The sequence below is a fragment of the Eretmochelys imbricata genome, chromosome 25, assembly GCF_965152235.1.
Source record: "Eretmochelys imbricata isolate rEreImb1 chromosome 25, rEreImb1.hap1, whole genome shotgun sequence".
NCBI classification, from domain to species: domain Eukaryota; kingdom Metazoa; phylum Chordata; order Testudines; family Cheloniidae; genus Eretmochelys; species Eretmochelys imbricata.
The window spans coordinates 1,798,853-1,810,079 of NC_135596.1; positions in this window are offsets into that span (position 1 = coordinate 1,798,853).

Below are 11,227 nucleotides of genomic sequence, written 5' to 3' on the forward strand. Positions count from 1 at the left end.
TCCACCACTGCTCTGGGGTTTCCACTGCTGGCCCCTTGCCAGTGAGGGTTCCGCCACTGGCCCCACCCCATGCCCGCTGCTGGCCTGGGTGAAGGAACCCAGGCTGGCAGTGGGCTGAGACCCCGGCTGGCAGGAGCCTGCAGCAGGAACCCCAGAGCATCGGTGGAACTGCTCTGGGATTCCCGCCGCGGGCTCCTGCCAGCTGGGGTCCTGCCACCCAATGCGATGTTGGTTGCGGGGGGGATGGGAGGGGTGGACAAATGGAAGCCGTGGGCCGTAGTTTGGAGACCCCTGGAGTACATTAACTGAAAGGGCTACTTTTCCATGGTTATGCCAGTGTTGATGGATCACAGGGGATGCTTCACTGATATCAGTGTGGTGTGGGCTGATCAGGGAAGATACATGACACTTGCATCTTTATGAACACAGGACTGTTCAGAGAGCTGTAAGTAGAGACATTCTTTCCCAACCAGCAGATTACCGTTGGCCAGTATTGAAATGCCAATAGTGATTCTGTGGGATCCGACCTATTCTTTGCTCCCCTGACTCATAAAGACATACACCAGCCACCTCAACAGCACCAAGGAAAGATTCAACTACCAGCTCTGCACATGACAGTTGAACGTTGGGAGATTGCAGAGATGCTGGCATTGTTTACTCACTACATTGGATCTCAGTGAGAAAAATATCCCACCTGTTTAGTGACCTGTTGTGTCCTGCATTATATCTGTGAGGCAAAGCAGGAAAAGCAGCTGCTCGGATCGAGGGTGAAAGTGGAGCAGCTGACTGCTTAGCTGGAACAGCCATTCATAAGGGGCGTTACGACATGGAGCTGTGTGGTTGAGGGAGGCTTTGAAAGAGCCACATTAATGTCCTGTGCTGAAGTGGTCTCTGCCTGGGAAGGTCTGTGTGCTGTTAGGGCTGCTGAAGGAATTGTGTAGTGCTGGCTGCACATTTATAAATATTACACTCTGTGTTTTGCTGAATTATGCAGAGTTGCTTTACGCTTATAAAGATGACTGGGAGTTTTCTTGACCCTGAGTTCTGTGGTGCTGTACATTTACAAGTACTGGGTGGTTTGAATACTGCTATGCATTCTACAACATGGGTTGTGAACTATTAAATAAAAATTTATTTTCAAAAACTAGAAATTTATTGAATGTCAAAAACAGTGCAAAAAATAAATGTGCAAAAAAACCAAACAAACCAGGAAATGCAATACAAACTTTAAACATAAATTAAGAAGACGGAACTTTAAAATTGGAAAGACAGCAAACATTTCTGTCCATTTCATTGCACAAATGTAATCTGTTGTGGCTACACATAGACAAACCGTGGTTCTCACAGGTCACTGTATGTGAAGCTGTGGTTTTCCTTGCTGTCCCCTGGCATGGAGTGGTTGGGGTAAGGATGCAGCCTGTGATGTCATGTGAAATGTTGGGGGCTGCAACCAAAGAGTTCTCTAAGTAGTGCAAACAGTCAGAGTCCATGATTGTTGGACCTGCAGGTTGACCAGAGTCTGCATTTTGGTTTTCTGCTTGAGAAGATCCATTATAGAATCATAGATTAGGGTTGGAAGACACCTCAGGAGGTCATCTAGTCCAACCCCCTGCTCAAAGCAGGACCAACACCAACTAAATCATCCCATCCAGGGCTCTATCAAGCCGGGCCTTAAAAACCTCTAAGGATGGAGATTCCACCACCTCCCTAGATAACCCATTTCAGTGCTTCACCACCCTCCTAGTGAAAAAGTTTTTCCTAATATCCAACCTAGACTTCTGCAACTTGAGACCATTGCTTCTTGTTCTGTCATCTGCCACCACTGAGAACAGCCTAGCTCCATCCTCTTTGGAACCCTCCTTCAGATAGTTGAAGGCTGCTATCAAATCCCCCCTCACTCTTCTGCAGACTAAATAAGACCAGTTCCCTCAGTCTCTCCTCATAAGTCATGTGCCCCAGCCCCCAATCATTTTTGTTGCCCTCCGCTGGACTCTCTCCAATTTGTCCACATCCTTTCTGGAGTGGGAGGCCCAAAACTGGATTCAATACTCCAGATGTGGCCTCACCAGTGCCGAATAGAGGGGAATAATCACTTACCTCGATCTGCTGGCAATGTTCCTACCAGTGCAGCCCAATATGCTGTTAGCCTTCTTGGCAACAAGGGCACTGTTGACTCATATCCAGCTTCTCGTCCACTGTAACCCCTAGGTCCTTTTCTGCAGAACTGCCGCTTAGCCAATTGGTCCCAAACCTGTAGCAGTGCATGGGATTCTTCTGTCCTAAGTGCAGGACTCTGCACTTGTCCTTGTTGAACCTCATCAGATTTCTTTTGGCCCAATCTCCACTTTGTCTAGGTCACTCTGGACTCTATCCCTACCCTCCAGTGTATCTACCTCTCCCCCCAGATTAGTGTCATCTGTGAACTTGCTGAGGGTGTAATCCATCTGATCATCATTAATGAAGATGTTGAACAAAACTGGCCCCTGGGGCACTCCGCTTGATACTGGCTGCCAACTAGACATCAAGCCATTGATGATACCCATTGAGCCCAACGATCTAGCCAGCTTTCTATCCACGTGATAGTCCATTCATCCAATCCATACTTCTTTAACTTACTGGCATGAATACTGTGGGAGACCGTACCAAAAACTTTGCTAAAGTCGAGTTATATCACATCTACTGCTTTTCCCCATATCCACAGAGCCAGTTAACTGATCATAGAAGGCAATCAGGTTGGTGAGGCATGATTTGTCCTTGGTGAATCCACGTTGACTGTTCCTGATCACCTTCCCCTTCTCCAAGTGCTCCAAAATGAGGAATGAGGATTGAGGACCTGATCCATGTTTTTTCCAGGGACTGAGATGAGGCTGACCAGTCTGTAGTTCTCCTTCTTCCCTTTTTTAAAGATGGGCACTATATTTGCCTTTTTCCAATCGTCCGGGACCTCCCCCAATCGCCATGAGTTTTCAGAGATAATGGCCAATGGCTCTGCCATCACATCAGCCAACTCCTTCAGCACCCTTGGATGCAGCACATCCAGCCCCATGGACTTGTGCATGTCCAGCTTTTCTAAATAGTCCTTAACCTGTTCTTTCACCACTGAGGGCTCCTCATCTCCTCCCCATACGGTGCTGCCCAGTGCAGCAGTCTGGGAGCTGACTTTGTCTGTGAAGACAGAGGCAAAAGAAGCATTGAGTACTTCAGCTTTTTCCACATCATTTGTCGTTAGGTTGCCTCCCTGTAATGGGGTGCCCATTGCGCCCCTGCATATCCAGCCCCTTGGCCCCACCATGCCTCACAGATTCAGGGACACTCCCAGCTGGTGCAACTCCCCTGCTCTTTATTTGCGTCCATTTCCCACCACCAGTTTCCTACTATATCCAGGCTATTTACAATGGTGAGGCCTAACACAGGCCTGGTCAGCAACAGTCCTACCTGTCCCTGGGCCTCCCTTCCCTCCTGGTCTCCACCCCCTCTGTTCATTTCCTCCCAGCCTTGTAGCTCCTGCCTAATGAAACTGGCAGGTGCAGTCAGTGATTAGGTAAACGTAGGCTATTTACCCAGCCTCAATCCATTTCCCCTGACTGGGGCTGGTGGCAGGAGCTGATTGACGCTTCCCCAGCAGCACCCTGCTACACCCCCCCATTCAGTAAGGGGCCCACACTTTCCCTGACCACCTTCTTGTTGCTAACATACCTGTAGAAACCCTTCTTGTTACCCTTCACGTCCCTCGCTAGCTGCAACTCCAGGTGTGCTCTGGCCTTGCTGATTACACCCCTGCATGCTCAGGCAATATTTTTATACTCCTCCCTAGTCATCTGTCCAAGTTTCCGCTTCTCATAAGCTTCCTTATTGTGTTTAAGCTCACCGAAGATTTCACTGTGAAGCCAAGCTGGTCGCCTGCCATATTTGCTATTCTTTCTACACATCAGGATGGTTTGTTCCTGTGCCCTCAACAAGGCTTCTTTAAAATACAGCCAACTCTCCTGGACTCCTTTCTCCCTCATATTAGCCTCCCAGGGGATCCTGCCCATCAGTTCCCTGTGGGGGTCAAAGTCTGCTTTTCTGAAGTCCAGGGACCATATTCTGCTGCCCTCCTTTCTTCCCTGTGTCAGGATCCTGAACTCGACCATCTCATGGTCACTGCTGCCCAGGTTACCACCCACTTCTACTTCCCCTGCCAATTCTTCCCTGTTTGTGAGCAGCAGGTCGAGAGGAGCATGGCCCCTAGTTGCCCCCCCTCCCCAAACTCACTCTCCTTCTGGTAATAGCCCTATTACCAGCAGGAGAGTGAGTATGTGCGTGTGTGTGTGGGGGGGCAGAGGGTGAGAAAACCTGTATTTGTGCTGGAAATGGCCCAACTTGATGATTACTTTAGATAAGCTATTACCAGCAGGAGAGTGGGGTGGGAGGAGGTATTGTTTCATGGTCTCTGTGTGTATATAATGTCTTCTGCAGTTTCCACGTATGCATCCGACGAAGTGAGCTGTAGCTCACGAAAGCTCATGCTCAAATAAATTGGTTAGTCTCTAAGGTGCCACAAGTACTCCTTTTCTTTTTGCGAAGACAGACTAACACGGCTGTTACTCTGAAATAGGTCCTTATGGTGTCCCTTGAATAGATATGTGGACAGAGCTAGCAATGGGCTTTGTTGCAAGGACAGGTTCCTGGGTTAGTGTTTCTGGTGTGTGGTGTGTGGTTGCTGGTGAGTATTTGCTTCAGGTTGGGGGGCAGTCTGTAGGCAAGGACTGGCCTGTCTTCCAAGATCTGTGAGAGTGATGGGTCGTCCTTCAGGATAGGTTGTAGATCCTTGATGATGCGCTGGAGAGGTTTTAGTTGGGGGCTGAAGGTGATGGCTAGTGGCGTTCTGTTACTTTCTTTGCTGGGCCTGTCCTGTAGTAGGTGACTTCTGGGTACTCTTCTGGCTCTGTCAATCTGTTTCTTCGCTTCAGCAGGTCGGTATTGTAGTTTTAAGAACGCTTGATAGAGATCTTGTAGGTGTTTGTCTCTGTCTGAGGGATTGGAGCAAATGTGGTTGTCTCTTAGAGCTTGGCTGTAGACAATGGATCGTGTGGTGTGGTCTGGATGAAAGCTGGAGGCATGTAGGTAGGAATAGCGGTCAGTAGGTTTCCGGTATAGGGTGGTGTTTATGTGACCATCACTTATTAGCACTGTAGTGTCCAGGAAGTGGATCTCTTGTGTGGACTGGTCCAGGCTGAGGTTGATGGAAATTGTTGAAATCATGGTGGAATTCCTCAAGGGCTCCTTTTCCGTGGGTCCAGATGATGAAGATGTCATCAATGTAGCGCAAGTAGAGTGGGGCATTAGGGGACAAGAGCTGAGGAAGCGTTGTTCTAAGTCAGCCATAAAAATGTTTGCATACTGTGGGGCCATGCGGGTACCCATAGCAGTGCCGCTGACTTGAAGGTATACATTGTCCCCAAATGTGAAATAGTTATGGATGAGGACAAAGTCCATCCCACCATCCTGTGAGACTAGGAGTTTGCCCCAGCACCCTGCCCAAATTATTCCCTCAGCACTATCGTGTGCCTCAATATCTGCCTCGCTCCACCCCCGAGGTGGCTGCATTTCCACCAGAAAACCAGAACATCTTCCAAAGAGCAGCCATGTCAGCTGGGCTAACACCCCACCAGCCTCCTGCTCCTTTGCCTCACACCCTGCTCTTGGAGAAAGAGTGTTGGAAATTAACTCACAATGGGGCCTCACATCTGTCTGTCAACCACAGATGGATTCATTCAATAATGCTCATTAAGGACAACAAAGGCTCAGCTGCTTTGCACCTCAGGCCAGTCATTACATCTGAGCCAGGCAGGTGTGACTCATGGAGTAAGGCATTCTCCTCTTCCTCACCTGAGCAGCACCGGAGCCAGCTGGGAGAATCAGCCTCCTGTAAGTATCACTGTGACTGAATGGGCTCTGCAGCTTCATGCAGCCGTCAGCCTGGGCTGTCTCCAGTCAGACTCTGGGACAGGAACACAGAGAATTTCCCTTAACAAGCAGTGCTCCTTTCCCAGTTACATTGTGTAAGACTCTCCCAGCTACTCCAGTGAGTAGGACCAGCCTGCTCAGTTAGGGCGCAATCCTGTGAGATGCTGAAGTCCTCCAAACCAACTGTGAACAAGGAAAATGGAGGAAATCAGCACCTTCCAGGATAAGGTCCATAGGAACATTTGAACCTCTCAGCACCTGGTCTTCTGCTCCAGCTCCTTGAGACACAAATGCCTAGGCTGGCTGCTGCCGTGTCTGCTTATTTTGGGATCCGGTTAAATGAAAGTTGACACACTCCTCCCTGATGGCCCCAGCAGTTTTGCTCCTTTCCCCACTGCCCCAGCAGTCTCACAGGGGTGGTGGGGCGTCAGCAAGGAAGGCAGTGATCCCACTTGTCTGGTGCTCCTGGGGCTGGATATTCTCTATGGCCTTGTAACAGCCAGGTTCCAGATGGCTCAAACTCCGGTATTGCCAAACAATGTTAGAAACACCAGGCTCTGGCTCCTTTTTTCTCCTGAACCAAGCATCTTTTGAGCCCAGCTTGACCTGAGCTGAATGTCTGGCCTCCAGATGAAGTGACTGGAGGGGGAGGACCAGCAGGAATGTGTGTGTCCCGCTCTGCCCAGCTGCCCAGGGTTCAGCTCCCTGTCTGCGGCTGGCCCTCAGGCAGGGGATTCAAATCCATTGTAACATAAAGGCCTAGGGAAAGTTTGAGCCCCAGTATTTCCTGTAGGTGTCAGCTTCCTGAGGGTGTTCCCATAACTGAGGTCAATTGGAGCCCAGCCTGTCTGGCATGGAGCATTGCAAGCCATCCTCTTCCTAGCCACCTCAACAGTGGGCAGGCACCGTCCCATGGGAAAGAAACACAGGCAGGTCGAGCGAGTGGAGCAGTTCAGCCAGCTCAGCCTTGTGGAGAACGTCCTAATGCAGGGTGCTCCCTGAGGTTCCCATGGGATACTGCAGGATGTGTGCACCCCAGGCCCATCATTGAGGCCGACCGTCCCTGGGGCGCCACAGAAAGTGCTTACTTAAGCTGGCCAAACACCTCCCATGCTGGGACTGGAGGGACACTGTTCGACTTTCCACGCGGCTTTTCTCTGGGCACACGGGGGGGCTGCTGCTGGCCCTGGAGCGAAGTTGGCATGAAGGAGGCTTTTCATCCTGACTGCAGGCGATGAAAGGTTGCAGACTGGCTCCCTCAGGTGGGGCAGGTCTTCCTGAGCTCTGCCACCTTGTCACCCCGAAAGATCAGCGGTTGGTGCTGCCACCCAACTTCCCAGAGAGGTTCTTGCTCTTACCCAGGGCTGCACCCATCCTGCACTGCTCCAGGCTCACCGAGGGACTGATGCTGCCGACAGCGCTTTATCTGCTTGTGCAGCTCCATGCCCATGAAGGGCTTTCTCAGCCACCTGGAAGATGGTGGACACGGGCCGGCTAGCTCCCACAGCTGGCCGGGAATGCTGCCAGGCCCACGTTATTGGGTGCAGAGGGCAGGCTATAGGTCTCGGGTGCGGGTCTTGCAGGCCTGTTAAGCAGTGTGGGCCAGGGGTGCTTCTGCTGCACGCACCGCCACGCCCTGGGGCTGCCACTGGCCATGCTGCCAGTTGGCCACCTCCTCCCTGCTGGGCACCCACTGCTGTGCGGTCCCTGGCCTTCCCGCAGGCGGGCACAGGGACCCTGCCTCCCTGTTGGGCCACTCCCTGGCAGGGGCCGCTCCCAGCAGTGCTTGTAAGGCAGGAACACGCAGGGCGACCTGGGGGCCTGGCTGCCCAAGGGGCACAGGGAAATGGGGTCTGGAATGGAGCCAGCCATGGGCAGGGGACTCCGCTTGCATTCTGGGCCTGGCCTCCCTGGTGATAGAAGAACCCTTGGAGCCTTTCTGCAGCTGCTCTGTGAGGTAATGTCACCTCTTGAGGGCTCTGCTCTTGGCTGCTCAGTGCTGGTGGTCAGAGCACTGTGCTAGGTCTGCATGCTGCGTGGGGTTCTGGCCATGCCCCTGTGCTACGGAGGGAGATCCCGTGTCCAGACCAGGCCGCCCTTGGCAGCCCCGGGGAGGGCAGGGTGCAGCGCACTCTGGGCCTGAGCCGCACAGAGGAGCCTCCCATCCCAGGGGAACCAGTTGCTTCCTGCCCATCCCAGCCCAGCGTCACAGCGCTGACCCCACCAGCCCAGGACGTGTGCCAGGGCTGGAGGCTGCCACAGGCTGAGATACCTCAGGGCAGGGCTGCTGCCCATGACTTCTGGTGGTGAAGCAGGGCCCGCCAAGGGCTTAGATCCTTGGGGAGTCTTGGCTTGCCAGAGCAGAGCGCTGCGGGCGAGGTGCTCCAGCTCTGAGAGTGGACAGCTGGATTTCCCTCCAGCTGGGGGAGCAATACTCAATCCTGCCTGCCTCCTCCCCTTCAGCCTTCCTCCTGCAGCAGGCTCTGGTGCCTCTCCTAGGTGGGCCCCCAGCAGAGTCCTACCCCACCTGCTCCAGCACAGAGCTCTGGCTAAGCTGTGTTAATTTAGGTGATGTTTCTTGTGTCCATGAAGCACTCAAAGTGCACAAGGCACAGGCCATGCTGGAAGACTTGGACTTGCCCTGAGGAGCTGATGTGCACACGCTGATCCCAATGCTAGTGTAGTAATGGCTCTGACTGTCCACTGTTTGGAGTAGGGACTGGCTTTTATTATGTATGTGTACAGCACCTCGCACAATGGGGCCTCGACTGGGGGTGCCAGGTCCTGTCGCAGTTCACATAATAAATGCATTTTCAACCCCAGGTGCTATGCTAATACAAATCCTAGTCTGATAGGCACATGCCTAACCCAAGGCACTGGGTTCTTAGTCAAACCCATGTTCCTCTTCTTTCACCATTCTTTGTTTGCTCTTTGTTACCCGCACCCATCATGGTGCATCTAGACTGAGGCCCTGAGACGGCAATGAGAGCCATGTAGGAAGATCCTGGGCCCAACAGGAGTTGTGCTGGACTTTATCCAGTAGCTACTACTGGTGTTGATCTGTAGCTCAGAAGAGCAAGGAATGGATCGTGCTGCTGTAGGGTTTTATTGGCTGTCTGTACAGCTCTTTCAGCCTCTCCATCACTAGTGGGTGATGGAGCGTCCCTACACCTAGTGTCCCTACACCTCTGACTTATGGGGGGGGGGTGGGCATTCAGAGGCTTGCTGTGTGAAAGGGGTCACCAGTACAAAAGTTTGAAAACCACTGTTGGGGACACTGGGGCATGGCCACTAGGTAACTCGAGGGGATGGAAGACCACGAGTGTCGATTAAGCCCCCTCACACTAGGCCCAGGTGTCCTTGGTCCCCCCTCCCGCCTGGAGGCACTCGCAGCAGCTCTGCGTACTAGGCCCAAGTGTCCTTGGCCCCCCCGCCTGGAGGCACACACAGCAGTTATGCTGAGGATCTGCAACAATATGCTGCGGAGTCAGACTGCCTGAATCCAGCATGGATTCACCAAGGGAAGGTCATGCCTGACTAATCTAATCGCCTTTTATCATGAGATTACTGGTTCTGTGGATGAAGGGAAAGCAGTGGATGTATTGTTTCTAGACTTTAGCAAAGCTTTTGACACGGTCTCCCACAGTATTCTTGTCAGCAAGTTAAGGAAGTATGGGCTGGATGAATGCACTATAGGGTGGGTAGAAAGCTGGCTAGATTGTCGGGCTCAACGGGTAGTGATCAATGGCTCCATGTCTAGTTGGCAGCCGGTGTCAAGTGGAGTGCCCCAGGGGTCGGTCCTGGGGCCGGTTTTGTTCAATATCTTCATAAATGATCTGGAGGATGGTGTGGATTGCACTCTCAGCAAATTTGTGGACGATACTAAACTGGGAGGAGTGGTAGATACGCTGGAGGGGAGGGATAGGATACAGAAGGACCTAGACAAATTGGAGGATTGGGCCAAAAGAAATCTGATGAGGTTCAATAAGGATAAGTGCAGGGTCCTGCACTTAGGACGGAAGAATCCAATGCACCGCTACAGACTAGGGACCGAATGGCTAGGCAGCAGTTCTGCGGAAAAGGACCTAGGGGTGACAGTGGACGAGAAGCTGGATATGAGTCAGCAGTGTGCCCTTGTTGCCAAGAAGGCCAATGGCATTTTGGGATGTATACGTAGGGGCATAGCAAGCAGATCGAGGGACGTGATCGTCCCCCTCTATTCGACATTGGTGAGGCCTCATCTGGAGTACTGTGTCCAGTTTTGGGCCCCACACTACAAGAAGGATGTGGATAAATTGGAGAGAGTCCAGCGAAGGGCAACAAAAATGATTAGGGGTCTAGAACACATGACTTATGAGGAGAGGCTGAGGGAGCTGGGATTGTTTAGCCTGCAGAAGAGAAGAATGAGGGGGGATTTGATAGCTGCTTTCAACTACCTGAAAGGGGGTTCCAAAGAGGATGGCTCTAGACTGTTCTCAATGGTAGCAGATGACAGAACGAGGAGTAATGGCCTCAAGTTGCAGTGGGGGAGGTTTAGATTGGATATTAGGAAAAACTTTTTCACTAAGAGGGTGGTGAAACACTGGAATGCGTTGCCTAGGGAGGTGGTGGAATCTCCTTCCTTAGAAGTTTTTAAGGTCAGGCTTGACAAAGCCCTGGCCGGGATGATTTAACTGGGAATTGGTCCTGCTTCGAGCAGGGGGTTGGACTAGATGACCTTCAGGGGTCCCTTCCAACCCTGATATTCTATGATTCTATGAAACTAAGCAAGGCCAAACAGGGCAGATATGGAAGAACAATGCTGAATAAAGCAGCTTAATGTATAGTTTAATAAATGATACAGAGAACCAGGGAACTAGCTGGGAACTGGATTGGCTGGCTATATGGAAACTTGGGGCAACTTGCTATTGGATAAGTATGCTGGGAAAAAGGATGTATAAAACCTTGTGTAACTTCCTGCTCTGTGCGCAGGATTTGAGATTCTATTCTCCCTGTACCTTTTTGCAGCTGCAAATAAACTTTTCTGCTTCTCCACCCCGTTGTGATAATTGGGTGTAGCACACCGGGTAACGAACCAGCTCAAGCTGTTGTTTAGCCTCTTGGCACTGGATGCCGGTAACACTACTGAGCTAGATGGGCCATTGGTCAGACCTAATAAGGCCATTCTTATGTAATATGATCAAATCATATTTTGTTCACAATGACTTAAATTCTGCTGCAGTGAATTGTGGTCTGTTGTCCATCACTACTTATTCTGGAATACAGAAGTGAGCAAAAA